The 12106-nt window shown below is 40.6% G+C and overlaps 1 pseudogene; it reads right to left on the minus strand.

Moving 5' to 3' along the window:
* Positions 1-10328: 10328 nt before the first annotated feature.
* Positions 10329-10622, minus strand: LOC116812629 (large ribosomal subunit protein eL37-like; annotated as a pseudogene).
* Positions 10623-12106: the final 1484 nt, after the last annotated feature.

The raw sequence follows: 12106 nt of genomic DNA on the forward strand, positions 1-12106 counted from the left end.
GCTGAAGCAGGTAGATCACCTGAGGTCGGGAGTTCGAGACCAGCCTGACCAACATGGAGAAACCTCGTCTCTACTAAAAATACAAAGTTAGCCAGGCATGGTGGCACATGCCTCTAATCCCAGCTACTCGGGAGGCTGAGGCAGGAGAATTGCTTGAACCCAGGAGGTGGAGGTTGCACTGAGCCAAGATCACGCCATTGCACTCCAGCCTGGGCAACAAGAGTGAAACTCCATCTCAAAAAAAGAAAATCAAATAGTGTTTGTTCTCATTCATAAGTGGGAGCTAAGCTATGGACACACAAAGGCACACAGAGTGATATAAAGAACTTGGGAGACTCAGAAGGTGAGAGGTTGGGAGCAGGGGGTGAGGGATTAACCAAACTACATATTGGGTACAATGTGTACTACTTGGGTGGTGGGTGCAGTCAGAATTCACCACTATGCAATTCATCCATGTAACCAAAAACCACTTGTACCCCTAAAGCAATTGAAGGAAAACAAAAAAGAATTAGGACTTGCAGGTGGGGCACAGTGACTCAAACCTGTAATCCCAGCACTTCGGGAGGCTGAGGTGGGCAGAAGACCTGAGGTCTGGAGTTCGAGACCAGCCTAACCAACATGGTGAAATCCCATCTCTACTAAAAATACAAAAATTAGCCAGGCATGGTGGCACATGCCTGTAGTCCCAGCTACTCAGGAGGCTGAGGCAGCAGAATTCCTTGAACCCAGGAAGTGGAGGTTGCAGTGAGTGGAGATGGTGCCAATGCACTCCAGCCTGGGTGACACAGCAAGACAGAAAAAGCAGCAAAGGAGTAAGTGGGACATTTGGGGATTTTTTTTTCTTCTATATAAAAAGGAAAAAGAAAGGAAGAAAGGGAGGAAGGGAAATCTTAGTTCTTCCTAAGAAGAATCAGAAAGAAACTGGGCTCTGTGAAGAGCTATAGAAAAATATTAACTTGGTAGACAAAGATAAAGAATATAAGGGAAAAATCTGTGTGACTGAGAAATGGCATATGTGGACTTGCTCAGGATATTAAACATTTAAGGAAAATGAAAAGGAAGAAGCCATTCAAGATACCATGAAATTCCAGAGAAAATGTCCACTTTTCTGTGGTTGAGTGAGCACATTTTGCCCTACTGTGCTGAGGATCTTCCTTGAGAAGCATTGTGGAATGTAAACAAAAGATAGTAGGTGAAAATATCAAGTTGTTGGCAATTTAAAAAAAAACCACCAGTAACTAATTACTACAAAGATCTCTGAAAACATATTAGTTCTTCTAGCTACTGTGCCCAAAGCTGCCTTTTTTTATTTCACCAATAACTATAGACATTATGTTCAGCCTCCTCCTCTGACATGGTTACTATTCACTGACTAGAGCTCAGCCTTGTGAGAGAATCTCAGGGGGAGGGGGAGGGCAGTATAAATGAAGTTGACAATCAATAGAATGAATCATTCTATGTGGCAGGCACTGTGCGGTTTTCGTATGAACCTCTCAACAGCCCTACAAACTAGGTAGTATATCTAATTCACAAATGGGGAAACTGAGTCTCAGAGCAGCTATGAAACTTATGCTTGTTTGTGCACTTGCTGATCAGCCTGTGCATTTTCCCCTTCATCTCACTGCCATTAGCTGGAGAAATAAAACCGACCCACGAAGCAATGAATAAGCCATATAAAGTAATACTATGCTGGAATAAATGAGGGAATACATGGGAGGAATTCAGAAGAAGAATACAGAGATTCAGAAGAGATAAAAGATGACTGAATCTTGATAGAAAACAAATGCTTTTCAAAAGGCATTTGCTTTGATGGGGAACATGGGATATGGAGAGGCGGGCTTGAGAAACAGCGGCATGACTGCTCAAAGGATCTTCCAAGCAAAGGTGCCGTGGCGGTCAGTGGCCAGCATGGTGAGAAAACAGAGGTCCTGAAGTGGATCCATGAATTGCTGGAAGGTCTGAGTCAGGTTAGAGGATATGTGAGCCTCTAAGTTCACTACAAAATTTATTATCCAAATAGGAAATTTTGAGGCTGAAAGGGAGCACTAACTGGATGAAACACCGTGGTTCCAGATACAAGGAAGGAATGGCACAGGACAAATTGGACTGTGCGGTCTTCCTACACTTGATCCATATCCCAATAAGTCCAATCAATGTTAAGTAAATTAAACTAACCTCTGAACCCATTGTCACTGTAAGTAAAATTTTACATGTCTTTTTGTATATGCATTTCCTAGGGAGAAGATTCGTGGTTTTCATAAGCTTTCCAAGGACGTCTGTGCATCCCTTCCCCACCTGCCCCACCAAAAAGCTTAAAAACTGCCTGATCGAGGCCGGGCGCAGTGGCTCACACCTGTAATCCCAGCACTCTGGGAGGCCGAGGCGGGCAGATCACAAGGTCAGGAAATGGAGACAATCCTGGCTAACACGGTGAAACCCTGTCTCTACTGACAATATTAAAAATTAGCCAGGCGTGGTGGCGGGCGCCTGTAGTCCCAGCTACTCCGCGGCTGAGGCAGGAGAATGGCGTGAACCCGGGAGAGGGAGGTTGCAGTGAGCCGAGATCGCACCACTGCACTCCAGCCTGGGCGACAGAGTGAGACTCCATCTCAAAAAAAAAAAAAAAATTGCTACTTGTTTGCCCCCTTGGTGCTTCAAACTCCACATGTGGAAAGATGCACTCAGGAACTATCCCTCAAACCTGCTTCTTCCTCACCTTTCCCTATAGTGGGAATGGCACCTCCATCCACCTAGTTGCTCAAGGTTGAAACCTGGAAGTCTTTTTTACTCCCTCTTTCTCATAAGTGCAACCTCCAGGCAAGCCCCAGTCTGGAACCTACTACTTCCTAACTGTCTCGCTCATCAACCCCCTTCTCCCTAACCTAACTGCCAGTACACTAGGCCATGCCAGCATCATCTCTGCCTGAAATCCTGTAATGACCACCTAATTAAATAACCCCTCCTGCCTCCTAATTAAATAGCCCCTCCTGCCTCCTCCAGCCCACACTCCATGTGGCACCCAAAAATGTTCTTTTTAAAAACCCAAATATAATTATGTTATTTGCTGGCTTAAAATGTTTTCACTAATTCCCTTTGACCCTAGAAAAAGAAGTCCCACATCAACAAACAGCCTAGAAGTTCCTAAATAATCTGGTTCCTTCCTCAACTATGACATCCGTGTCCTCCCAGTCCCTCTCCCTAACGATAGGTTCCATGCTCATAGCATCCTACATTCATTGTATAGTACTCATCACACATGTGATCACCTGTTCATACCTGTCTTTCCTGCTGGGTAAAAGCTGTCAAGCAAGGGCCCTTAAGAAGCCAGTAGTATATCTCATGCCCTAATCAAGTGCCTGCACATAGAAACTTCTCTAGAAATGTTTGTTCAATGAATGAATGAATGAACAAATCATATATGACCATCAGTCTTATGTATATGCACACACCCCTGTGATATGAACTCTAAGCACAGCCTCTAATAGCAAGTTGAAGCAGTGGTGGTAGAAACAATAGCGGGAGGCAACAGCAAGGGAAAGCCTGGCTACAATATTCCTTCTGGTGCCCTCGTTCAGATCACCAGACCACGGGAACTTGCCACTCTCTCCATGCTCTGTGCTATACAGGTCCTCACCCTAAGAAACATTTACATCAACTGTAGGAACTTACACCAGGCCTATGCAAACACATTACTCAAAAAAAAAACACCTCTGGAGTTCAATAATTACTTATAGAACAAATGAATGGAAAGTCAGTGGCCCTTGTCAAAATTGTGAAATTTGAATGCTCCTATGAGCCACCCCGGTGCCCTTTAACTTTCCCCTCTCTGAGGAAATGACTGCAAATGAATTCGGTTTTAAAGGTATAAACGACTGCAAAGGTGCAACGTTTTACCACCTAAGGGTCATTCTACAAAAATAGAAAATAAAATTTTAAACCAAATGAGTGTACTGTACATCTAAAATTCTAGGCATTCACAAGCTTTGTAAAATAGTGGCCTCCTTGATACCGTTGCCCACACAGCAAGTGAAACTGCTTTTTCTGCCCATTTCCAAAATCAGCTCTTTGGGCTCAATTGTTTCATTTTCTGCTGCTGTTTCCTGCTATTCAAAAGCTCAACTAATTAGCCGACAGCTGAGCCCAAGGCACCTCCTTTATACAGTTCCTTTTGACATCTCACCCTCCCTTCCCATCATTCTACATCATACTCCAACAAAATGCAGTTTTAAAGAGACCACCTCTTCTATGAAAAAGAATAGCCAGGAATCACTTACTAAACAAATACTCGTGGAGTTTAACTGTATGTAAATGAGTAGACCTTAAAATTGGCCATGATTTTTTTCCTATTGTTAAGTTTGACCCATTAAATTATTCAAAATTAAAGCATTTCCACTGTTTCAAAACCATGAGAAAAGTTTGGCAGTTTTACCACCCCCTGGATTAGTTTCAAATTAAAACTTTGCCCTCATCATAAGTGGTCCCAATGATATCAGGATATTCTTTTTTTCCTTTTCTATGCCCATGATTATATCTGAGCAAAGGACTAAGAAAACCATTGTCTTTTGTGGCAGACCTCTTTGTTCACAACAACAACAACAACAACAATCCTAGTTACAGTTGCTTCTCAGCAGAGTAAGCTGTGTAGTAATGGTATTTATCCTTTTGAGATGAATTCTGGGGAACTGCTTTGATTTTGAATAGTAAAAGAGTGCTGAGTCATGGAACACCTGCAATACTGTATTAGTTCAGGCAGTTCTGCTAATAAAGAACTGCCCGACACTGGGTAATTTATAAAGAAGAGAAGTTTAATTGACTCACAGTTCCACATGGCTGGGGAGGCCTCAGGAAACTTACAATCATGGTGGAAGGGGAAGCAGACAGGTCTTACCTGGCGGCAGGTGAGAGACAAAGTGTGTGTGCGCAGGAAAACCTACCATTTATAAAACCATCAGATCTCGTGAAAAGTCACTATCACAAGAACAGCATGGGGCAACCACCCCCATAATCCAATCACCTCCCATCAGTTCTCTCCCTCTACACCTGGGGATTGCAATTCAAGGAAAGATTTGGGTAGAGACACAAAGCCTAACCATATCAAATGCCAAGCTGGGAGTTCTTCATCATGCAATAACATATGAAAACTTGTAACCAAAGACAAAAACCACATGATTATCTCAATAGATGCAGAAAAGGCCTTTGACAAAATTCAAAAACGCTTCATGCTAAAAACTCTCAATAAATTAGGTATTGATGGGACGTATCTCGAAATAATAAGAGCTATCTATGACAAACCCACAGCCAATATCATACTGAATGGACAAAAACTGGAAGCATTCCCTTTGAAAACTGGCACAAGACAGGGATGCCCTCTCTCACCACTCCTAGTCAACATAGTGTTGGTAGTTCTGGCCAGGGCAATTAGGCAGGAGAAGGAAATAAAGGGTATTCAATTAGGAAAAGAGGAAGTCAAATTGTCCCTGTTTGCAGATGACATGATTGTATATCTAGAAAACCCCATCATCTCAGCCCAAAATCTCCTCAAGGTGATAAGCAACTTCAGCAAAGTCTCAGGATACAAAATCAATGTGCAAAAATCACAAGCATTGTTATACACCAATAACAGACAAACAGAGAGCCAAATCATGAGTGAACTCCCATTCACAATTGCTTCAAAAAGAATAAAATACCTAGGAATCCAACTTACAAGGGATGTGAAGGACCTCTTCAAGGAGAACTACAAACCACTGCTCAATGAAATAAAAGAGAATACAAACAAATGAAAGAACATTCCATGCTCATCGGTAGGAAGAATCAATATCGTGAAAATGGCCATACTGCCCAAGGTAATTTATAGAGTCAATGCCATCCCCATCAAGCTACCAATGACTTTCTTCACGGAATTGGAAAAAACTACTTTAAAGTTCATATGGAACCAAAAAAGAGCCAGCATTGCCAAGTCAATCCTAAGCCAAAAGAACAAAGCTGGAGGCATCAAGCTACCTGACTTCAAACTACACTACAAGGCTACAGTAACCAAAACAGCATGGTACTGGTACCAAAACAGAGATATAGATCAACGGAACAGAACAGAGCCCTCAGAAATAATGCCGCATATCTACAACCATCTGATCTTTGACAAACCTGAGAAAAACAAGCAATGGGGAAAGGATTCCCTATTTAATAAATGGTGCTGGGAAAACTGGCTAGCCACATGTAGAAAGCTGAAACTGGATCCCTTCCTTACACCTTATACAAAAATTAATTCAAGATGGATTAAAGACTTACATTTTAGACCTAAAACCATAAAAACTCTAGAAGAAACTCTAGGCAATACCATTCAGGACATAGGCATGGGCAAGGATGCCTTCATCTCTAAAACACCAAAAGCAACAGCAACAAAAGCTGGAATTGACAAATGGGATCTAATTAAACTAAAGAGCTTCTGCACAACAAAAGAAACTGCCATTAGAGTGAACAGGCAACCTACAAAATGGGAGAAAATTTTCACAACCTACTCATCTGATAAAGGGCTAATATCCAGAATCTACAATGAACTCAAACAAATTGACAAGAAAAAAACAAAAAGTTTTTTACAAGAAAAAAAACCTCATCAAAAAGTGGGCAAAGGATATGAACAGACATTTCTCAAAAGAAGACATTTATGCAGCCAACAGACACATGAAAACATGCTCATCATCACTGGCCATCAGAGAAATGCAAATCAAAGCCATAATGAGATACCATCTCAAACCAGTTAGAATGGTGATCATTAAAAAGTCAGGAAACAACAGGTGCTGGAGAGGATGTGGAGAAATAGGAACACTTTTACACTGTTGGTGGGACTGTAAACTAGTTCAACCATTGTGGAAGTCAGTGTGGCGATTCCTCAGGGATCTAGAACTAGAAATACCATTTGACCCAGCCATCCCATTACTGGGTATATACCCAAAGGATTATAAATCATGCTGCTATAAAGAGACATGCACACATATGTTTATAGCGGCACTATTCACAATAGCAAAGACTTGGAACCAACCCAAATGTCCAACAACGATAGACTGGATTAAGAAAATGTGGCACATATACACCATGGAATACTATACAGCCATAAAAAAGGATGAGTTCATGTCCTTTATAGGGACATGGATGAAACTGGAAACCATCATTCTCAGCAAACTATCGCAAGGACAAAAAACCAAACACCGCATGTTCTCACTCATAGGTGGGAATTGAATAATGAGAACACATGGACACAGGAAGGGGAACATCACACTCCGAGGACTGTTGTGGGGTGGGAGAGGGGGGAGGGATAGCATTAGGAGATACACCTAATGCTAAATGATGAGTTAATGGGTGCAGCACACCAACATGGCAAATGAATACATATGTAACAAACCTGCACATTGTGCACATGTACCCTAAAACTTAAAGTATAATAATAATAAAATTTAAAAAAAAGAAAAAAAAAACTTGTGAAGTTTCTAAGTCATTCAAGAAATTTTTTGAGTGCCCCAGACATGGTTTTCAGTGTTAGGAAGACAGCCATGAACTAGAAAATAACAGCCCCTACCCTTGTAAGACTTCCAGTCTAGTGGTCACGCTTGTGAAAGCTTCAAGTGCATAGAACGGACTGAAGGTTTGAGGTGGAGGAGCAAGTAAGAGGCTTTCCAGCAGTGCAGGCTTTATGCACACATAAGACCAACAAAAAGGTGGCAAAGATGACTCCAAGGTGTTGAGTCTGAAGAACTAAATAGCTGTTATTAGTATTAAGAGAAAGATAGGATTTTGAAAGAATTTGGAGAAAAAGTTGATGACTTTGATTTTATATACGTTCAGTTTGAGGAAAGATTATAAAATCTAGATGGAGATGCCCAACTGGCAATGAAAATCCTAGACCTAAAGCTTAGGAAAGGAAGATTTGAAACTCCAATGAAGAAAGACATAGCAGGCATTATAGCAGTATCTGAGGTTGACCAGAAGAAGGTAGAAAAGAGAATAGGGACACTAAACTCATCTTTGCATCCAAAGTTGAACAAAAAAATCCTACATTGTTTGCATTTTATCATCCAAGTTTACACCCACAACTGTGGTGCCTGTGAAATATTATGATAAAGGCAGAGAGGAAATCTATAATTCAGTGCATTCTCTCCTCCTCAAATGAATGAAAGTCAGATGAGTCCACACCCTAGAAGGGAAGAGGCTGGCCAGGATTTCTGCCTGGATCAGCTACTTGCCAGAGCCCTTGATGGTCTGGAATCCCTCAGAGCAGCAGGTCCCAAGCTCCTTGTGCCTTTAATTAATAAGAGAGATCACTACGTTTCAGGCCTATGTTGTTTGTAAGAGAGATGAGGTTAGACAGTTGCTGAATGTATTCCAAGGAAGGAATTCATGACAGAAGATGCCTGATCCAGATATTCAATTACTACTGCAAATCCCATGGAAAGACTAGCTTTGCTGGAGAAGAGAGGGGCATGTATCAGGGAAGTGGAAACTGATAAGCTGCTGTTCTCTCTAGAAAACATGTGAAACAAGGAGCAGCTTGGAAACTACAGGTTTTTAGGTATTTAGAAACCAAGACATGTTGAAAATAAGATCCTAAAACAGTATGCTATGCAAAGATCAACTCCTAACCAACTGAAATGGTGTGTTATTTTTCTGACATCACGGAAGACTTAAATAATTTGGGAAGAAGGCTGCCCAGTGGTATGTATAGAGGAACTCTCTGTTTTAAAATTGTTTAAAGAGTAGTGGCACATTTACGTTAAGTTGTACTACTCAGAGATCACACACATCAGCTCCCAATATAAAATAAATAAGCAGGACATTTAAATAAAACAATATAATTCAGGAAGGAAGACAGCAACTGGGAACACAGTGGATATGAATAAATCAAGCATCATGATAGTGTTAACTGCCATGAAATTCAGTGTACACTCAGAAATATACAAGTAGGACAAAATATTTTTAATGCATCACATAAATCGTCTATACAATGTTCTTACCAAATGCTAATGGTTGTTTCTGTCTCCACAATAAGGACATGATGGTCCCGTTCTAAACCTGATCTGGTCAAGGTACATCTGGGATATTGGTCAAATCTGAGTGCCCCACTGGAAGCTGTTCAAAGGAAAACAACTACGACAGCAAATAAATCAAACGCTTTGCAACAAAAGGAATTATTGAGGAGGCTTTAGACAATTACCTTAGGAAAAATAATATTTAAGAGGAGTATGGTACTGCCAGCGGATATTTTAGAGGGTTGCACTTATTTTATATAACTATGGATGGAAAAATAACAACTAATTTTTTCACTTAACAAATATTTCTTGAGACTCTGCTATGTGCTAGATGTTTGGTACACAAAGTGAGTAAAAACAGATGTATCCTTGTCCTCTTGAAGTTTACAGTCTAGCACAGGAAGGAGTAACTAATCAAATACCCACACATACAGAGGTGACAAATTCTACAAAGAGGTGCAGGCCATAGGAAAGCATGTAAAAGACGAATTCGATGAAACCAGTTGGCTGGGAATGACTTCCTTACAGAAGTGATTCGAAACGGTACAGATGTGGGCTTACTACTAAGAAAATCATTTAAAGAATCATTCAAGAATGGTCAGTTTCCGGAGGAAGTGAGCCTCTCATCACTAGAGGCATTCACATGGCTTTTGAATGGCTGGTTGCTGGTTGATTCATAAAGGAAGTCACCCACTGGAAGGGTTATACTATTTAAGGTGAGAATCCATCTAACCCTGAGATTCTGGGAATCTACAAACAGTAAGATTCTGGGAATCTACAAACAGTAACACCAAGCACCCCCAAGAAAGCCTTGCCAGTGGGTTTTTAAGATGTCTGATTAAATATTGCCCTTCAGTTACAAAAGTACGAAACTAAGCAACCTGAGACATTTGCATACCTGTGTACATACGCTTGTACACATACAAAGATTTATATTTTTATACATCTATGAGTATATATAGAGATATGTTTTTAATCGCAATAAGAAGCATTATTATTTTATCAAAGCAATGCCATCACCCCTACCATTCAATCTACCTCTTCTCCATGATTGCCTCTTTTCATTTTCTGACCAGTTAAATAGAAATACAGTTTGGTAGGATCACAAGATAAAGCAAGGATTAAATATACTTAATGATGTGCATTTGCTAGGTATTTTTGTCTTAGTACACAGATTGTGATTGTTTTAGAACAGGAGTCCACAAACAATGGCCTGTAGGGCTGTCTTTTTAAATTTATTATTTATTTATTTATTTATTTATTTTGTATTTTTTAAAACCAGAACATTTATTGCATGACTAATCGTTGACATTAAGATGAACTGGATGCTGCAACAGCTGCCCTCTTGCGTTTAGGTGTTGTTCCTTCACGGAATCCATGCCTGAATCTGCAGTATACAATTTTTAGGTGCCTCATTTGACCAGTTCTGGTGGTATTTCAACTTTTAGCCTTGGCACTCCAGTTACACTTTCTCTTGTGCTTGGCAGGGTAGCCACATTTGCCACAGGTCGACTTCTGAAGGTGGTAGGCCTTAGAGCCACAGTGGTGGCACAACGTGTGCGTCTTATTGTGATGCTTTCCAAATGATGACGTTCCCTTCGTCATCTCGCTTCTGTGGCCAAGACCAGAAATAAACACAGCCACACTCATTTATTGACATACCATCTAATGGTAATTGCAACACAGACTTTATGACCTGCAAAGCCTAAATTTTTTACTATCTGGTCATAACAGCAAACATGGAAGCTATCACACTCCTAGGGTTGTTTCAAAGACACCTGCTAGATATAAATAGGTTGATTTGAGTAGCAATGAGGATAATAACGGCAATGTAATAAAACATTAAATGTAATTAAATTAAACCTGTACATTCACATGTATTAAACATGCACTGTGTCTGGAATACAGACAGAAACCACTCATTATTTTGAAAACTACTAAACATTCATCCTGTCTTTTCTATACTCAGGTTAATCTAAGAATGGATACGGGGAAGTTTCTCTCTATAGAAGTATTCTAGCTAATAAATGAAAAATAGATAAAAAATTAGAATTTCGCCATTTTACAATTTCTAAGAAAGTGACAGATTTAGACAATAGTCATCAATGGCCGGTAGCCTGACAAGAGGCAGCCCAGAAATTGTATGACTCCTGAGGAGGGGAAGCCCCACCACCTAGGAGGAAGTCTTCCTTTCAGCAGGGATCAACAGGACTAGGCATTGCTCCCCTGTCATCCCCGGAGAGCTTCTGTACTGGCTTCCGTTATCACCAATGTCCATCTGGACTCCAGGGAAGGATGAGAGGTTGGCGCTCTGTCGCTTCCTTTGTATCTCCTGAGAGAATCTCTTCCTTGCTACCCACAGAAACACCCTTTCTCATGTTGGTCCTCCAATACTACTGCTTCCAGGTTTATCTGTGGCTGTCACCAAAGTAAAATTAAATTCTGATTTTGTTCAGTAGCTCTACAACCATTGGATAAGTGATACGTGTGCAGTATTCACCAGTACCACATCTGATCTCCTTAAAACAAGTAACAGATGGCTCCCCTTCTGAGTTAGGTGAGGATTCCACATTTCCCCAGGTGCCCCCACAGAAGCACACACTGAAGCCCCATCTTCAGGCTGTTCCTCAAGGGGATGTTTGTGTTTTTCCATCAAGCTGTCTGCAATGCAGAACACGATGCTTGACACATAACAGGTGTTTGAGAACTCTTTATGGAATGTATTGAATATATAAGTAATAAATCTGTGAGCCCGGTAAATCAGCAGTGAGCTCAATTTACAGCCTGCCTGTTCTGTAAGTACAGAGTAGACATAAACAAAATACCCCTTGTGTTTTCACAGTCATACCTGAGTTTACAGCCATGCACTGTGTCACTGTTGTCATTTGGAGTAATACACAAAATTCAGCTGCATTGAATAATAGATCATTTTAACTGGTATCAATTATGCTTTATGGTAATTATCAAGATGTCATAAATTTATGTGGGAAAAAATGTTTGAAATTATTTAAGTATCCCTTAGCATTGAGTCTTGTGCTCCCGCAAAATATGAAAGAAAACAAATTTAACCAGGTGCAGCCAAAATGTTG

This window comes from Hylobates moloch, unplaced genomic scaffold (assembly GCF_009828535.3).
Source record: "Hylobates moloch isolate HMO894 unplaced genomic scaffold, HMol_V3 SCAFFOLD_9, whole genome shotgun sequence".
Taxonomy (NCBI): Eukaryota; Metazoa; Chordata; class Mammalia; order Primates; family Hylobatidae; genus Hylobates; species Hylobates moloch.